Below are 19142 nucleotides of genomic sequence, written 5' to 3' on the forward strand. Positions count from 1 at the left end.
TTTCTGACCTTTCCATGACTGGGAGAGGGGGCGGGAAGCTAACTATTCACTTTCCCTAATTAATTCTGCCCACAGATTTCTCTCCCACTCAAACCGCACACTTGAATATAGATCAGACGATTAGCATTCACATACTCTCCTTGGGTGTCTGCTGATCATCTGTCCGCCTTGTCTTTTCACAGCTAGAAGGAGCTCCTTGAAAGTAGGTCTTTTCATGCTCCTTGACACTACTCAGGCCGTGAGGAGTACTTAGGCATGGCCAGTTCTGAATCTGCCAAAAAGATTCTTTCCTACCCACACATCTTTGGTTTTTTTTCTCCCTATTTTTTGACTGTCAAGGTCCCATTACTGAATCACCGAAATTATTTAAATTATTTACTCTCATGGTATGCTACTAGCATTAGCTTCAACCAGAGCCTAACTGTTTAAAGTATAATATATATGTGATATAAATATAATATTATATAACAGATGTTATATATTATATGTGTACGTGAATATAATATATATATAATGTAATATATATTATATATAAGGCTGTGTATAATACAAGCCCTCTCAAATAGTAAGTGTACAACTGGGTGAATTGTTTCTTATCTATACCGATCTGCATAAGCACCTTCCAGAATAAGACACAGAACGTCCCCCGCATTCCAGAAGCTCCTTCCTAGTCATTACCACTGTTCTGACTTCCATGCCCTTTTGCTCCATTTCCTGAATATGTGCCGCTTACCTCCTTTCATTACATTCCACTCCCTCGTACTTATTTTTATCTTTCAATGGGATTTGCTCACGTTTGTTATAATCCATCCGTGAGTCTTGGCAGCTCAGCCTTCAAAACACGATCATTCCCTGTCTACTTGGTTCCCGAGTCCTGGTCCAGCCTCCAGCCCCATCGGCACTGTCCTCCATCTTGCCCTCCTCCTGGCTCGGCCCTCACAGTCTGTTTTCCTTATTATGACACAGAAGTCCTTACAGGGGCTGTGTCTGTCTCCCTCACCACCTCAGCATCGCCTTCCCCTGCTCTCCCTGCCCCTCACTCCACACTGGTGGAGGATCTTTGCACTTGCTGTCCCCAGGGCCTTTGCACATGCTCTCCTCTCTTCCTGGAATTCCTTTTCCTAGATCTCCCCGTGGCTGGTTCTTTTCACCTTCAGATTTCTGCTCCGATCTACCTCCTCCCTGACCACCTCCTCCAAAATTGCAATTGCCCCCTCGGTCCCCATCCCCCATCCTGCTTTACGTTTCCTCATAGAAACTTAACCATCACCTGACACACCATGTATTTTATTTATTTATCGGGGCATGCGCTCATTCAGCATTTATTGGGTGCCTTCTCCAGGCAGAGGGATGCGCCCTAGGGGATACGAATATTCATTCATTGTTTCATTAACCAAAAAATGCCTTTTGATTCTTCCCTGCATCAACATTGATCCAGGTGCTTCACTTGTCAGAGAGAAGGAAGGCCGTGGGGTGGAGAGCTAGAAAATCTCCAGCTAGGATTATCGGCAAAAATTTGACAAGACCTAGGTAGTATCCCCCATGCCTGGCCCACAAGAGCTACCCAATCAATGCTCGTGGAAGGAACAACAGAAGTTGTTTAAATATAACCACAGAATTGAGTGCGCGGTGGACAGACTATAGCCTGTGGGACAATCCTGGCCCTCTGCTTGCTGTGTAAATAAAACTTTATTGGCACCTAGCCATGCCCTTTGGTTTACTTATTGTTTATGGCGGCTTCCCTGCAACATTGGCAGAGGTGAGTAGTTGCAGCAGAGACTGCCCTGCAAAGCTGAAAATATTTACTATCCGGCCCTTTACAGAAAAAGTGCTCTGTAATTCACAGGTTTGCTGAATTAGACCTGATCTTCCCAGGGCGGGGGCCACGTCACCCAGTTATCGAAGCCTCTGACGTATGCAGGGTGACTGGCCAACTGGGTTGGAAGTGTTCATTCATTTTTGTTAATTTGCATTTAAAGACTGATACTCAACTCAGTTAACGGACAGCTTTGGGTACCTATGGAAGGGCTTGGGTACGTGAGTCTACATTTGTGACTGTAAATCTTACGAACTCTATAAAGACAGGTCAAGGATTTTGTGATGGAAATTTAGGGTCCATGTTGATATGTGTTTTAAGGGTGAAGCACGCTAGGGATATGCAAGAGTTAGTATTTCAAAAAGTGAAATATTAGAGCGCCTGGGTGGCTTAGTGGGTTAAAGCCTCTGCCTTCGGCTCAGGTGATGATCCCGGGGTCCTTGGATCGAGCCCCACATCAGACTCCCTGCTCAGTGGGGAGCCTGCTTCTCCCTCTCTCTCTCTGCGTGTCACTCCCCCTGCTTGTGCACTCTCTCTCTCTCTGCCAAATAAATAAATAAAATCTTTTTAAAAATCCTTTCAGTATTGATTAGATGTTGAAATGATCATTGTTTGGATGTATTGATCCAATTGTTTGGATCAAGCAACTATGTTACGAAGTCGAAACTTAATTTCACGGTGTGCTGGGTCAATGCACCTGCTAGAAATTTTCAGAGGACACGTGCCATTTCTGTCCCATGGCAGGGGTTAGAGCAGAGCCTGGGGGAGCGCCCGTTCTGCTGTGTGTAGCTGCGTGACCGCGGGCCCGTGACTCTGCCGCTCCCTGCCTCAGTTTCCTCATCTGCAAAAGGGGTTCAAGGCCCTGCCTCGCCAGGTTGTTGGCAGGAGTCGATAAATGAAAGCGTGCAGGGTGCTGGGAAGGAACCTTGGCGGACCTGGGTCCCCAGATCCGCTGTCTTTGCGCTGGTTTCTATTATGACCAGTACGTCCACCCATAAGCAATGTCGGGTTCTCCCAGTCTGAGACACTGGATGGATGCCTGCCGGGCGCTTTCTGGCCTCTGGCTTTCCTCCTTAGCCCTTTGGTCTGGACATGACAACAGTCCCCACTCTGCTCATGAGGACGGAGAGGCTAATAAGGGGTTATGACTCACCGTGCCCCTCCGTGAGTCAGCCTCGGTTGGGACAACGCCCAGTTTCCCTGTCCCTGTCCCCCTGGGCGGGGGCTTACCCCTGGACACCATGTCACCTCCCCATCACTTTGACTTCTTACTGGAAGGTTTCCTCTCTGCTTCCCTTTAAGGTCGGTTTTGGGAAAAAGAAGCAGGGGGTCTGGGAGCCGAGGCTCCTTGGCCAACTCCCTGCCTGCCTCCTCTCCCCACCTCCTTCCTCCTCCTCTTCCTCTACCACCAGGCCGGGCAGTGAGTAAAGCCCTCGTGATATGGGTGTGGCGGGGGCAGTTGTGGGGCGGGGGGGGGGGACAGGGGGACTCTGATCTACCTCTTGGTCAATGCCCAGTGATTAGCACCCCGTCCTCGGGGCTGCCGGTCCTCCCTGCTCCTACACCACGTGCTTCGGCGTGTGCCGGACGTTCCGGCTCTGGTGTGGGGGGGTTGGGCAGTGAAGACCAGTGATTCGCACCAGGCCCTTCAAGCACCCAAGGGAGGAGTGCTTGCCAGGGAGTGAGCTCCCTCCATTTTCACTAAAAGATGAAGGACATTAGGGCTGAGAATTCATCATCCGTGTATTCATTTATCCCCGTGGCCGCTCTTTACCGAACACCTGCCACGTGCCGGGTGTCGCAGACTCGGGAGGGAACATACCGGAACCGAATCATCCCCCACTCGGCTCCCTGGTGGGGTTTATGTTCCAATGGGGGAAGACAGTGGCCAAACACTATCGTTTGCACATAAGCACGTAAATAGGTAGGAGAGAGAGACCGTGCATAGGAAAAAGGAGGGACGGCAGGCAGGGCAGGTGCTGAACCTCAGCGAGCGAGGCAGGCGAGGGTAGGGATGCTGAGGGCCTGTTCCGGGGTGAGCAGGCTGATGGTCAGGCCTGTGACGCCAGTCGTTAATGGCTCTAGAAGTTTCTGCGGGGGGTCTGGGTGGCACATGTGTACGGATGGAACTGGGAGGCCTGGTGTGTCAGGGACACTGTTCCCCAAGCCTGGAGTCCGGGGCTCGCTCCTAACCAGCCACAGGAACGTGGTCCCCCAGCTTCGGGAGGATGGGCGACCCCTGGGACCACGCCCAGAGGGCCTTGAGCGTGGGGCGCTGAGCAGAGCTGGCCCCCTACTCCTCTCCCAGCCCACCCCTCCCTCCACATCCAGCCGCCATCAAATCTTGGTGATTGCTTTATGGCTGGCTGGTCCAAGGGTCACAGGGACACTCTCGCAGGGAAGGGAGGCCTCCATTGGCTGAGAATGTGGTCATCCCAGCTTCCTTCTCGTGGCCACGGGGCGGGGTGGGGGCAGCAGCTGAGGGGGTGTCTCCTCCGGCTCCACCCCCAGAGGATTCTGGAAAGGAGCCCACAGTATCGGGGTGCAGAGGCATTTCCGCGTCTCCAGATCCTGAGTTAGTCCTGACCCCTCGTCCTTCACCTTCGGAGTTGGTTTTCCAGGCTGCCGGAAGGAATCCCATCGGCGGGGAGGCTTGAACAACAGAATTTATTGCCTCCCAGTCCTGGAGGCTGGGAGATCCGGGTGTCAACAGGGCTGCTTCCTTCTGAGGCCCCCTCCTTGCTGTGTAGACCCCATCTTCTCCCTGTGTCTCTGTCCATATCTCCCCTTTTCGTAAAGACACTTGTCATATGGATCAGGGCTCACTCCAGCGACCTCCTGTTAACCCGATCACCTCTGTAAAGACCCTATTTCCAAACACAGTTACATTCTGAGGTCCTGGGGGCTTGGGTTCCAACTTAGGAATGGGGGGGCACATAATTCAACCCACATCACCTTCTCAAAGCGGGTGCTCTCAGCCCAATGGTCACCTCCCTAAGAAGCCACCCTGAGCACCCCAGCTAGAGGCAGCCCCCACCTCCGTCCCCCTAGCAGAGCACCTAGGGGTGGGGAGGGGCTCTGTTTATCTATGTTGCCTGTTCACCTAGGGAACAGGCTCTGGTCTATTTTGGCCACTGCAGGCCCGGGAGCATCAAAGTGACTCCAAACACATTTGTGGAATGAACCCCACAATTCGGCGTGCACCGTGGATCCCAGGATAACTGTGCGTGTTCTCGGCCAGCTTGGGGCGTCCGCCTCATCAGCTCCCCTCAGTTCATAGCTGACTCTCCCATTTTGTGCACGGTGGCTTTCTGGACGGGTGCCCAGGAACCTCCGTCCGACCCCCAGCTCAGCAATAAAACTGGCTGTGGCTCCACATCACTTCTCCCCTCCGAGACTCGGTCTCCGCATCTGTAAAATGTGAGGATTGACCTAAAGGTTATATAAAGTCCTTGTAAAGCCAAACATGGGGGTGGATGTTTTAACCCCAGGGAAAATCAGATCGGAAGCGGCATTCGATTGGAGCTACGGGCCCAGTTTGGGTGCACGGAGAAGCCCACCAGTCAGAGGCCAATCCCCACCCACACAGGAGCGTTGGCCATACTGAGAGGGGGGGTTTCAGAAAACACCGCCCCTTGGCTCTTCTCACTGGGACCCGCTATGAACATCCTCACAGAGCTCCCTGCCCACAGCAGGCAGAACCTCAGGTCCCTCGGACCTCCAACTTAGAATCTCCAGGTTGGAAGATGCTGGAAAGATTGCCCCACCTTTGGTGGGATTTAATAACATTTATTTTTCACAGCTACCTTCTATTTGGGGCATCTGATATCAGTCTCAATTTGCCATCAGGTCGTTAATCGTCTTTCTGAAATAAATTTAATGAAGAAAAAAAAACCAAAGTTCACAATAACGTGGAAGGCTGAACTGAACTTTTTTCCTCTAATAGGTTTATCTTAGAAGGAAACATTGTAACACTAGAGTTAAATTAAAAAAAAAAACAAACAACAGCACAGTATCTGATGCCCCAAGTGGATGCAAAAATGGAAAAGAAACAATGTTACTGAACTTTAGGCAGCTACTGTTACCTGTGGAAGGTTCTGGATTGGGGATTCTTAAAAAGAGATTAACAAATAGAGACAGGGAAGCCCCCTATCTGTGTACTTCTCGACAGAATCAGAAGATTTAAAAGGGGATTGAGGGGCACCTGGCTGACCCAGCCGGTGGAGCGTGCAACTCTGGATTTCATGGTTGTGAGTTCCAGCTCCGCATTGAGCAGAGAGATGACTTAAAAATTTAAAAAAACATTTTTTTTTAAAGTTTGGATTGGGGATGCCTGGGTGGCTCAGAGGGAGGAAACTCTGCCTTCCGCTCAGGTCATGATCTCAGGATCCTGGGATCAAGCCCCGCATCGGGCTCCTCTGCTCAGTGGGGAGCCTGCTTTCCCTTCTCTCTCCTCCTGCCTCTCTGCCTGCTTGTGATCTCTCTCTCTGTGTCAAATTAACAAATAAAATCTTAGGAAAAAAAAAAAAGGTTGTATTGAAAAGGAAGCAGCCTCTTACCTACTATTCGGTTTATTTTGTGTGTGCTACGTGCCTGCAAGCAGGCAGAAACTCATTTTGTGCACTGAAACCCCACGGTACCCCATTCTCTTGGACTTTCTTTGTCCAAGGAAAACCATGCCATCCCTCTAGGCCCAGCTTCTGGATCTAAGCACACAATCTAATAAAAACTACAGCCAATATCTGTCTGTCTGTCTGTCTATCTATCTGTGTATCTACCTATTTATTTTAAAGTAGGCTCCATGCCCAGTGTGGAGACCAGTGTGGGGCTTGAACTCATGACCCTGAGATCCAGACCTGAGCAGAGACCCAGAGTCAAATGCTTCACTGAGGTACCCGGGCGCCCCCCCGCCCCAGCTCATAGTCATCGATCCCTCACTACGCCAGGCCCTGTGCTGAGTACACACGTAAACTCCATCCTCCAGAAATCTCAGTGAGTGGGGACTTCAGTGATACCCATTTTACAGGTGAGAAAACTGAGGTGCTGGGAGCATGGGGTCGGGGATGTCTTTTGTCCAAACGCTTACGGGGAGTTCGTATGTGGCAATCCCAAGGTTCCAGGCAGTGACGCTCTTGAGCGGCAGTGTTCCTGGTGATGCCAGGCAGGAGGGTCACGGGACGTCACGGTCACGGCCCTCTGGATTCAATCCCAACCCCTCCTCTTGCAGGCTGTGTGATCTGGGGCAAGTTACTTGGCCTCCCTGTGCCTCAGCATTCTCCTCTTCACAATGGGGATAACAGTGCAGACCCAGCGAGCTCCTACCCGTAGCAGTTCCATAGCAAGGATGGGAGGGGGGAAGCCGGCCCCGGCAGGTGTTAGCCGCGGAGGCCCATTGTCTAAGGAAAATTCCATAAAATGATAATAACCCCTATTGTGGGATCTGTGTTTTTATTATATCTGTGCATAGGCGATTCTGAACAATAATGTCAATGACCTAAGAATCTTGCATTGGTCTAAACAGGCGGTCAGCAAACTTTTCCTATCAAGGGCCAGAGAGTAAATATTTTCTGCCCCGTGCGCCAGGTGGTGGCTACTAACTTGAGGCCCCAGTGGGAATCAGCCACAGACAGTTTGTGAACGAACGGGCGTGGCTACGTGCCAACAAACTTTTATTCCTGACGCTGAAATTTGAATCCTATATACTTTGCGCATGTCATGAAATATTATTTTCCGGGGTGCCTGGGGGGCTCAGTGGGTTAAAGCCTCTGCCTTCAGCTCAGGTCATGATCTCAGGGTCCTGGGATCGAGCCCCACATCGGGCTCTCGGCTCAGCAGGGAGCCTGCTTCCTCCTCTCTCTCTGCCTGCCTCTCTGCCTGCTTGTGATCTGTCTGTCAAATAAATAAATAAAATCTTTAAAAAAAAAAAGAAATATTATTTTCCTTTTGATTTTTTTTTTTGCCCCAACTAGTTGAAAAACTACCCTTAGTTCCTACAAAAATAGACACGGAGCCGGATTTGGCCGGCAAAGCCATGGTTTGTCACCTCTTGGTCTAATTCGTGCCAGTACTAGCGATATTTAATAGAAGCTGTGAATTAGCACATTTTTATTGTTTATCCTTCGGTAAACGTTGTATCGTCCTATTTGGAAAGGACGTTAGAGAACCCAGTGCTGGGCATTTGGCCTGAGCACACACCCAGCTACATGTGTCCATCTTGTCCAAAAGCTTTTGAGCCCTCGTTGGGCATCTTCGTGGTGTTAACACATTCTCCTGTTTAAACAGTACATTTGGGGCACCTGGGTGGCTCAGTGGGTTAAGCCCCCAACGCTCGATTTTGGCTCAGATCATGATCTCAGGGTTGTGGCATCGAGCCTGGGTCCTCCAGCTCTGCACTCAGTGGGGTGTCTGCTTGTCTCTCCCCCTAGAAAGAAAGAAAGAAAAGCTTTAAACAGTAGAGTCAAAAGAAACAATGCTAACCCAGTTGTTTTAAATACAAAGAAATAGGGTTTGGACCACTTAACTTCCTTTATTGTATCTGAACACCTGTAGGTTCTGTAGGTTCTCATTGTGTCTAAAATTTTTGACAGTGGGCTGACCTGCAATTTATACTATTTTTGTAGGGTCAGCTCAGATTTTCATTCAAACACAGAGTATTTTTACTGAAACTTGAGCCATCTCTTTACATTAAAGTACCTTCTTCCTTGAAATTGATATTCTCATCTGATTGTTTCCAGTTATCAAACATTCATGCTACTATTCATCGCCGTGACAGAACAGGATGGAAGGATAACATTTCTTTAAAAGAAAATCGTTCCTGGGGGGCCCCTGGGTGGCTCTGTCGGTCGGGCGTCTGTCTTCCGCTTGGGTCATGATCTCCGGGTCCTGGGATCGAGCCCTACATTGGGCTCTCTGCTCAGCGGGCAGCCTGCTTCCCCCACTCTCTCTCTCAAATAAATACGTAAAATCTTAAAAAACAAAGAAAGAAAGGATTGGAACAAAAAGGTTTCCATACATTACTCTTTACCCTTTTTTTGCACCGCGACATTTACTTTACCTGTGTTACTGACACATTACCCGTGTGATACTCAGTAAAAGAAAAATTCTCACTCTGGATTTCTTTGCTGGACATTGCCATTATGGGTTGCTTTTTGTAATTATTCCTGAAGCTTTTTTTGAGATGTAGATGTAGGGCTGTTAACACGACACCTGCCTTAAAGCACTAACTGCCTGGAACTTAGTGTCAAACAAATATCTATTACCGTAGTTACCCCACCGACACCCTGCACACCCAACCCGCCCCATGCCCCGCTGCCCAGGCTGCTTTTGTACAACTGGCGAACTCAGAACAGTTTTTGGACTTTTACATTTTTCACCATTTATTTATTTAAGGTCATCTCTATGCCCCACGTGGGGCTCAAACTCAGGACGCCAAGATCAAGAGTTGTGTGCTCTACCCACTGAGCCGGCCAGGCGTGCCCAGTTTGTGCATTTTTAAATGGTTCAAAAAATAGGGAAAAAATTATTTCGTGTCCCAGGAAAGTTGCATGAACTCCGCATTTCAGCTTGCAGAAACTACATTTCATGGGCACAGAGCCGGGCGCCTTTGCCGAGGTGCGGTGTGGGCCGGTCGGGGAGCTGGAGGGGTGGGGGTGAGTAGTTTGGCCTAGAGACGGTCTGTTCTAACTCCTGGCTATGTGGCCCTTTAAGAAAAAGTTTGCAGACTCCTGCCCTAAGTGGTCTACCCCTCTCCTCCAAACCCCCAACTCTGGAAGCATAGAAAAGGCCGTCCAGATTCATCCTCTTCCAGCCGCCCAGCAAAGGCGGGGGACCCTCCCTCCCTTCCCACCCAGGCCAGGCCTGGGGCTGGGGGACCCTGAAAACGGCTTCCCAGTCCCTGGCGCCCTCTAGTGGACGCTATTAGCAACTGCTTCCCAGCCTCCTTTCCCTAGGGCACCCCCACCCAGGGAAAGTGGGGGGGATTATCTTCCCGCCACTTCCTCGCCCTGATTCTGCCCCCTGCACCTGGCAAGGTCTCCAGGCCCCCCACCTGGGATCATGCTCCCACTATCCCACCGTGCTTGACACACTTGAATTCAATCACACTCAGCTAATGTCAAGGATGCCAACAAATTTGAACAATTATTACTTTCCAAAGGCCCTTCCAATATAAACCTACAAACTCTTAATTTGTGCTTTTTATCTGCATGCCTTGCATTTGTGTGCATGCCATTCTCCCCCTCTCTCACTCTGCCCAGCCATGCAGGCCTCCTCCCCTGCTCTTTCAACCCACCAGTCCCAGTCCTGCCCCAGGGCCTTTGCATAGATTATGTCCTCTGCCTCAGAATCTTTCCTCCAGGTGTCCCTCCACGGGACACACTCCCACCGTCTATGCCTTTGACCAGATGTCACCCTCTCGATGAGACCTTCCCTGCCATCCTGTTTTAAACTGCAACCTTGTCCTAGTCCTGCCTTCTACTCCTCCCAGGGGCCAAGCCCAGCTTGTCACCTGTTTTTGCAAAGCCTACAAGTTAAGAATGATTTTTACATTTTTTTAATGGCTGAAAAAAAATTTAAGACTATTTTCCAACACTGAAAATGATACGAAATTCAAATTTCAGTGTCCATAAATACAGTTTGTTGGCACATGGCCCATTTGTCCGTGTATCAGCTGAGGCTGCCTTCCAGCTACGAGTCAAAGGGAAGTAGTTGTGGCAGGAACCGTCTGGCCCTCAAAGCAGAAAATATTTACTATCCTGCTCGTTACGGAAAACCTTTGGAGAGCCCTGCTTTCGTGTCAAAGGAGAATATCAGGTTCCCCAACGGGAAACTGAGGCCCCACCGGTTGAAGTGAGTTTTTCAAGACCCCACATTTCTGAGGGATTGTTCATTTGCCAAATTATCCAAACAATACCTCAAATATTTATTTTTTTTTACAAGAAACACAGAAATCAGACCCACGAGTAAGTACCTTCATAAAGGGAAGGTCATCTAGGATACCGACCTTGACAGAGAAATCTGTACACACCCATCTGGTCTTGCCAAGCCCTGGAGATTTTTTAATTGCCCCTGTAAAAAAAAAAAAAAAGTCATTGGTCTTTTTAGAAACCTTGAGTTTAGGACTTTGTTCGCAGTGATTACAACATCATATCAAAACCCCGTTTTGACTTGCTCCCTGAGGAGGTGTTTTGTTAACACAGTCAGAAGTTGGTAGCGAGAGGCAAGCGGGGCGACTATCGTCCTGTTCCACACAGACGGAAGCAGCTTCGTGGTTGCCAGGGGCTGGGGGCATGAGGAATGGGGACTGACCGCTGATGGGGACGGAGTGTGTTTTTGGAATGATGGAAATGTTCCAGAATAAGCTTGTGGTGATGACTGCACAAGACAGGGAATATGCTAAAAAAAAAAATTGAATTGTGGGCCCCTAGGTGGCTCAGGTGGTTAAGTGTCTGCCTTCAGCTTGGATCATGATCTCAGGGTCCTGGGATCGGGCCCCACGTTGGGCTCCCTGCTCGGCGAGAAGCCTGCTTCTCTCTCTCCTGCTCCCCCTGCTTGTGTTCCCTCTCTCACTGTGTCTCTCTCTGTCAAATAAATAAATGTAAAACCTTTCAAAAAAAAAAGAAAAGAAAAAGTTTGTAATTATGTGAGGTGACACTTGTTAGCTGAACACTGGTCACATCTCGATATACGCATACGTCGAATTACTGCGCTGCTCACCTGAAACTAACGTGATATTACAGGCCAACCATAGAGCGATGAAAAAGTAATTTTTAAAAAAGCAGATGAGGAAACAAAACAAAAAGAAAAACGTTCTAAGAATGGCACCCCACCCCAACACAAGGGGAACTCTGGGCTTCCGCACATTCTGTTCCCGACCTGGTACGTTCTGTTCCCTCCCCTCCCTCCCTCTGACTAGCTGGGCCCTTGGACTGATGGCGATGCGGGAAAGGGTCACAAGATACCCTCATTGAATGAAATAATTGCTGGATATCCATATCCCCAGGGATGCGTCCCTCTGCCCGGCAGGAAAGAGACACGAAATTAATGATGGTTGAATGAATGAACAGGGTATTGAAGGAAACTCTACTCTCAAGTGTAGGAAGGTGATGGTGTCCTGGTCAATGTTTAGCATTGACCCCTCTCCAGCGAGGGGACCACACTATCTCTACGTGTTGAATGCAGCGTACATACTGCCTGTCTAGAACAGGTATGTGTTGTAAGTGTCACTGACATAAAGGTTGTGCAGCACACCATTTACAAATAATAAAATAGACAACGCTTTATTATAAAGTCTACTGTAATAGTCACCGGACTCTCACAATATGATTTTGCTGGTTCTTGCCAATGGAACAAGTATAGTTCTGACAAGAACGTCCACAATATTCTCATTTATGTTAATAAGTAACGTGAGGGGTGGCTGGGTGGCTCAGTCGTTAGGCATCTGCCTTCGGCTCGGGTCATGATCCCAGAGTCCTGGGATCAAGGCTCGCATCGGGCTCCGGGCTCTGTGGGGAGCCTGCTTCTCCCTCGCCCACTCCCCATGCTTGTGTTCCCTCTCTCTTTGTCAAATAAATAAATCTTAAGAAAAAAGTAATGTGAAAGTGAGGACATGTTGGAATTTCATTTGTTTGTTGATAACCTGAATGTCTTCTTTGATGAATCCGATAATAGTTTTGGAATACTGGAAAAAAACATTGCCCCACTCTTTTTGCGCTGTTCATAACCTAACAACTAGAGACAGGGCATTATTTTTAAGATTTTATTTAATTTTTTGAAGATTTTATTTATTTATTTGACAGACAGAGATTGCAAGTAGGCGGGGGGGGGGCGGGGAATGCGGGCTTCCTGCTGAGCAGAGAGCCTGATGTGGGGCTCGATCCCAGGACCCTGAGATCATGACCTGAGCCGAAGGCAGAGGCTTTAAACCACTGAGCCACGCAGGCGCCCCTAAGATTTTATTTTTATGTAATCTCTACACCCAAGATGCTGCTCGAACTTACAACCCTGAGATCAAGAGTTGTAGGCTCTTCCCACTGAGCCGGCCAGGCATTCCTAGACGTGACACATTTTAAAGTGTAATTTGCATTATTAATTTTTCTCCATCACACTTTTATTATCATTATTACTTTTATTATTATTTAAAGATTTTATTTATTTGAGAGAGAGAGAGAGAGAGAGAGAGAGAACACAAACGGGGAGCAGCAGGCAGAGGGAGAAGCAGGCTTCCTTACTGAGCAGAGAGCCCGATGCGGGACTCGATCCCAGGACCCTGGGATCATGACCTGAGCTGAAGGCAGACACTTAACCGTCTAAGCCACCCAGGTGCTCCCCCACTTTTTATAAAAGATTTTATTTATTTATTTGTTAAAGAGAGAGAGCGTGAGTGGGGGTGGGGTGGAGCGGGGGGGGGTGGGGAGGGCAACGGTAGGGGGGAGAGGGAAGGGGAAATAATCTCAAGCAGACTCCACACTGAGCACACTGAGCCGAAGCAGGATTTGATCCCACCACCCTGAGATCATGACCTGCACTGAAACCAAGACTCATGTTCAACCAACTGACCAACCAGGTGCCCCCTCCCTCACTTTTTATTTTTCTTTATTTTCTTTTTATTATTTTTAAAAGATTTTATTTACTTGTTTGCCAGAGAGAGAGAGAGAGAGAGCGACCAGAGGGAGAAGCAGGCTCCCCACTGAGCAAGGAGCCTGATGTAGGACTTGACCCTGGGATCCTGGGATCAGGACCTGACCTGAAGGCAGATGCTTAACCAGCTGAGCCACCTAGGTGTCCCTCGCCATCACTCTTTAAAGCCTAAACCAGGGGCTGACATGCTTGTGGCCCTCCACCTGTTTATGTAAATGAAGTTTTATTGGCACACGGCCGCGCCCATTGGGTTATGTGGTTTGTGGCTGCTTTTTCACTACTACAGGGTTCAGCAGATGCAACAGAGACTGGAAGGGTCCACAAAACAGAACAGTACTGCCTGATCCTTTATCATAAAAGGTTTCTGACCCTCGATCTAGAGAACCAATAACATCATGCATTCAGCCCTCATGTGTGACATTTACCAATTCCCAAGATGTAGATACTCCCCCCATGGCCCACTTCAGGCTGCCAATATGATGTCAATGAAGTCAAGTTGAAAATGTACACAGTAAGGGGTTCCTGGGTGCTTCAGTCGTTAAGCGTCTGCCTTCAGCTCAGGTCATGGTCCCGGGGTCCTGGGATCGGGCCCCGCGTCGAGCCCTGAGTCGGGCTCCCTGCTCGGCGGGAAGCCTGCTTCTCCCTATTTCCCTCCCCCTGCTTGTGTTCCCTCTCTCGCTGTTTTCTCTCTGTCAAATGAATAAATAAAATCTTTAAAAAAAAAAACCTAACTCTTTCAAAGGGAACAATTCAGTTGCATTTCAAACAGTCACAATGGGGGCGCCTGGGTGGCTCAGTGGCTTAAAGCCTCTGCCTTCGGCTCAGGTCATGATCGTGGGGTCCTGGGATCGAGCCCCACATCAGGCTCTCTGCTCAGCGGTGAGCCTGCCTCCCCCCCTCAGTCTGCCTGCCTCTCTGCCTACTTGTGATCTCTCTCTCTGTCACATAAATAAATAAATAAAATCTTTAAAAAATAAAATAAAATAAAACAGTCACAATGTTCTGTGACCGTCAGCTCTCTCTGGTTCCAAAATACTGTCATCACCCCAAAAGGAAACCCAGTATCCACTAAACAACTGCTCTCTATCCCCCTCCCCAACCAGCTCCCACTATCTACTTCCTGTCTCCACGTATGCGACTTCTCTAGGGACCTCACATACATAGAATCCTGCATCATGTAACTTTTTGTGATTACCTTCCTTTTGTCAGCATAACGCCCTTGAACTGCCTTTAAGTTTATGTATGTACTCAGTTCATTCCTTTCCATTACTGAGTAGTATTCCCCTCTGTGCAGTTAATCCATATATTTTATTTTTTACTCATTCAATTCAGAATTTGTTTATCAGTTCACCCATTGAAGAACACTTGGGTTGTTTCCAGTTTTTGGTCTATTACCCATCATGCTTTTTTGAAGAATCATGTTCAGATCTGGGGTGAGCCTAAGAGTTCATTTCTCTTGGGTAAACAACCCAGGAGTGGGATTGCTACGTCATGGAGGAAGTATTTTTTTACCTTTCTAAGAAACCACTAAACCATTTTTCCAGAGAAGCTGTACCATTTTCGCATTCCCACCAGCAATGTGTGAGTCCCAGTTGCTCTGTATCCTTGTCAGCACTTGTTATTGTCAACCTTTTTACTTTAGCCATTCTAATGGTGTGCACTAGCGGCAGTACCTTACCGGGGTTTTGGTCACAAAGACATATTCTGTAATTCTGTATTTCTAAGACTTGTATTTTTTTAAGCAAGCTTCCATGCCCAATGCGAGACTCAAACTCATGACCCTGAGATCGAGAGTTGCCTGTTCTACCGAGTGAGCCAACGGGAACCCTATATTGCCAAGGCATTTTTTTTTATGTTGCTTAATTTGTGAGTTTTCTTATGCTTAGTATCTATTTGTGGGACTATTCTAGAACATATTTTTTCCATTAACTTGTATTTGTGTGGTTTCCAGATTCCTGCCATTGAGAACATTTGTGGCAATGGCTCCTGGTTATACAAGCCAGGAGTTTCCTAGGTTAGATGCTGAAGAGTAGAATTGCTGGGTTGTATGTGTTCTAGATGGTACTAAACTGCTTTCCAAATGGGTCCTGTCCACATTGTTTTTGTTAATCCGTTGTACAGGTGAGAAAGATAACGTTCAGGGTGCATTTCGAGATAGAAGAGTGTACACATGCATTATTAATATGGGATTGTGTATAAATACGAGATAAATGTCACGTTGGATTGAATCTATCAACAAAGCTATTAGAAATTTATTTCCTGGGCTGGGGGCAGATTCAGGAGACACCCAAGTTTCTGGGACCAGGGAACAGAAGTTTGAAGAGAGCTGTGATTAGAATCAAGGATAACTACAGAGATAGGTAGCAGGGAGAGGTTTCAGAGCAGAATGTGCTTGCTAGCAGAGATAGGGAAGAGGGTAGAGGGCACGAATCCACACTGTTATCTCAACAATAAATTGTTCTCTATCAAGTGCTGAGAACCACGTGACTAGCAGGAAACTTGTCCCCCTCCAGACGGCAAGAGCCATTACATTCATTCAACAAGCATATATGTAGGGAGCTTTAGTTATCTCCAAGGAGCAGGGCTGGGGGAGAAAGAAACGGACCCAAGAACCTCTTTGCCCTCAGAACGTTCATCACTAGTGGGGAGGACAGAATGCAAGAGCGCTATGGTGGGTTGGAAGACACGAGCTAAAAGCCGGGAACAGGCAGGGTATATCAGAAATTCCAGAAGGAGGAGGCTAGAGGCCACTGGCAGAATCCATAACTTATGTTTATAGAGTTTATGGAAAAGGGGGCTTGGGGGCCGAGCCCTCAAGTCTGAACTAGTGGAAACCAACAATTCTGAACATTAGAGAAGATGTGATCGCTTCATCCTCCTCAAGAGGGGGAAAGGGCGATCCCCAGAGGACACACCGTGAAGTATCCCGGAGCGAGGAAACAGAGTCCATCACGGTTAGATGCAACCACGTGGATGGATGGCAAATCACCGTGCAGGGCCAAAGAAGTCCGATGCCAAATAGTACATACTGTACATTTCCATAAAGTTCTAGAACACAGAGAACTAACCTATAGGGATAGAAATCAGACTCTAGGCTGTCTATAGGGTAGTGGTGTGCAGCGGCCTGTCCTGTCTCACTGGCGCCAGTTGCTACCATTCTTTCCAAATCATCCTCTCTCTCTCTCCGCCTCTGTCCCTCTCTCTCTCTCTTTTTCATCTCTCTGCCAATCCATCTCTCATTTCAAAACCCATTGTTGGGGGCGCCTGAGTGGCTCAGTGGGTTGAAGCCTCTGCCTTTGGTTTAGGTCATGATCCTGGGGTCCTGGGATCGAGCCCCGCATCGGGCTCTCTGCTAAGCGGGGAGCCTGCTCCCCCACCCACCCACCCCTGCCTGCCTCTCTGCCTACTTGTGATCTCTGTCTGTCAAATAAATAAATAAAATCTTAAAAAAAAAAAAAACATTGTTAAACATTTACTAGCACACCACCGCTGATAGGAGTGAGGATAATTTCCTGAAAAGGGTACGGAGGACACTTTCTGGGGCGATGGAAGTTCTCTGCATCTTGTTTGGTACATGGATATGCTTACATGGGCATATACAATTGTCGAAGTTCAAGGAATGAAATAGTGAAGAACTGTGGGTTTATTATACGGAAGTTACAGCTCCATAAAAAGACTATATGTACGTGGAGCCTAAAATAAAATACAGTGATGGAGAGATCACTTTGAGGAACAGAGGGAAGGTAGAAAAACCCCCAGAGCTGGGGAAAGTCGTGGCATTATTTGAAGGCAGGTAAGCCTTCTCCCTAACTTTCCGTGAGTGGGTGGGAGCAGTGGGAGGAAAAACCAAAAAGGCTCATCTTCTAGAGATGGAGAAGCAGGCATGCATACCAGTTTAATCAGGGCGAACCGTAGCTACACAGCACTTTGGATCATTGTTACATTTTGCAATTACGCATACATTTATCATGTATCTACTTTTTAAGCATTGTATTTCTGGTGCCCAGCACAGTATCTGTCACATAAAGAGCTAGGCAACCCAACCTTCAAAAGAATGACTGAAAGGCTGCTGGACAGGAAGGGGACAGGACTGAGCCAGGGTGACCAAGGGACCTGGGATGGCCCCTGGCAGAGGGCGTCGATAAACCCTTTCCCTCTTTGTTTCTTTGTGTGTGGTTCCCAAAGGTGCTCCCCGCCATGCTATATACGCTGGTGCTCGGGGATGGGACAAAAAGAAGCGGAGTGTGGTTGGTGAGATTTTTGCAAAGTCAACTTTCTTCCCATCTCCATGACTGTTCCTTATTCTATGCTGTATGTTTCCTCCTTTTATTTATTTTTTTTAAATTGGTGTTAAAGTGTCCTTTCTCGTAAGATGGCGTAGCTGCCGTGGAAAGCAGTATGATGATTCTTCAAAAAATTAGACATAGAATTAGCATACGACCCAGCGACTCCGCTTCTGAGTGGAGCGATACCCAAAAGAATTAAAAGCAGGTTTCAAACAGACATTTTGCACTGTGTTCATAGCAACAATGAGTAACGTCCAGAAGATAGAAAAACTCAAACACCCACCAATGGATGACAGGCTAAACAAAATGGGGTCCATCCACACAACGAACTATGATTCGGCCTTAAAAAGGAAGGAAATTCTGACACCCGCGAAAACGTGGAGGAAGTTGGAGGACGCGATGCTTGGGGAAATCAGGCAGACCCAAAAGAACAAATACTGTTTTAAAAAAACAACGACAGGGGCACCTGGGTGGCTCAGTGGGTTAAAGCCTCTGCCTTCGGCTCAGGTCACGATCCCAGAGTCCTGGGATCGAGCCCCGCATCAGGCTGTCTGCTCAGCAGGGAGCCTGCTTCCTTCTCTCTCTCTCTGCCTGCCTCTCTGCCTACTTGTGATCTCTGTCTGTCAAATAAATGAATGAAACCTTAAAAAAGCAAAAACAAAACAGAATTCAACTAGGTAAATGTAAGTTCGAATTGGCTCTATTTAATGATGAATAAAAATGAGCAGCATCCCATCTCTGGAACACTGAGAAGCTCTACAAATGGAAAGGTTTTTATAGGCAGAAGCAAGCAGAATAAAGAAGTTTGTAGCAAAGAGTGGATTGGCTGGGGCAGGATTCTGCTTCCTCTGGGGGAAGGCAGGGGTCTGCCAGGCGGATGGCCTCGCTAGTGAGGACCAAGGAATTCCAGATTGGCCAGTCAAAGGTCCTCAAAACCGCAGTTAGGTTCGGTCTCAAGACTTGCTTTGCTGACCTGGGGCTTAACAGGAGTCAATCCACTGGGGGCCTGTTCTTGTTTAACAATAAGGCTCCAGTTATCTGCGGCCCCCAGAGGAGTCCCGTCCACCCAGGCGGAGGGGAGCCCTGGTGGGAGCCGGGGCTGGGGCAGGGGCTGGGGAGTCCGTGCTCGGCGGGGACAGAGCCTCCCTTTGGGGAGATGGAAGTTCCGGAGACGGAGGGTGGGGAGGTGGCGGGACGAGTGAGCGTGCTTCACGCCACCGAGCTGCGCACTCGGAACAGGAACCGGTCAATTTTACGCCATATGTATCTAGGACGACTTTTTCAAAAAGCTTGGAAATGAGCTTTCTTTCCGGGGACTGTGTGTCCATAAACGACAAAAAGACTGCAGTGGACTCCGAGTGGTCTCCCACAGGTGTTGGGGATCTCAGGGGCTCACGCCGCCC

General features: G+C 48.3%; 1 protein-coding gene across 1 annotated transcript in view; it reads right to left on the reverse strand.

The window, feature by feature from the left end:
- The window catches only part of FSD1 (fibronectin type III and SPRY domain containing 1), a gene marked incomplete at both ends in the record, with an annotated part of 516986 nt that overhangs the window by 104352 nt on the left and 393492 nt on the right, over positions 1-19142 (reverse strand). The window lies entirely within an intron of this gene.

Source organism: Martes martes (genome assembly GCF_963455335.1).
Source record: "Martes martes genome assembly, chromosome: 1".
Taxonomy (NCBI): Eukaryota; Metazoa; Chordata; class Mammalia; order Carnivora; family Mustelidae; genus Martes; species Martes martes.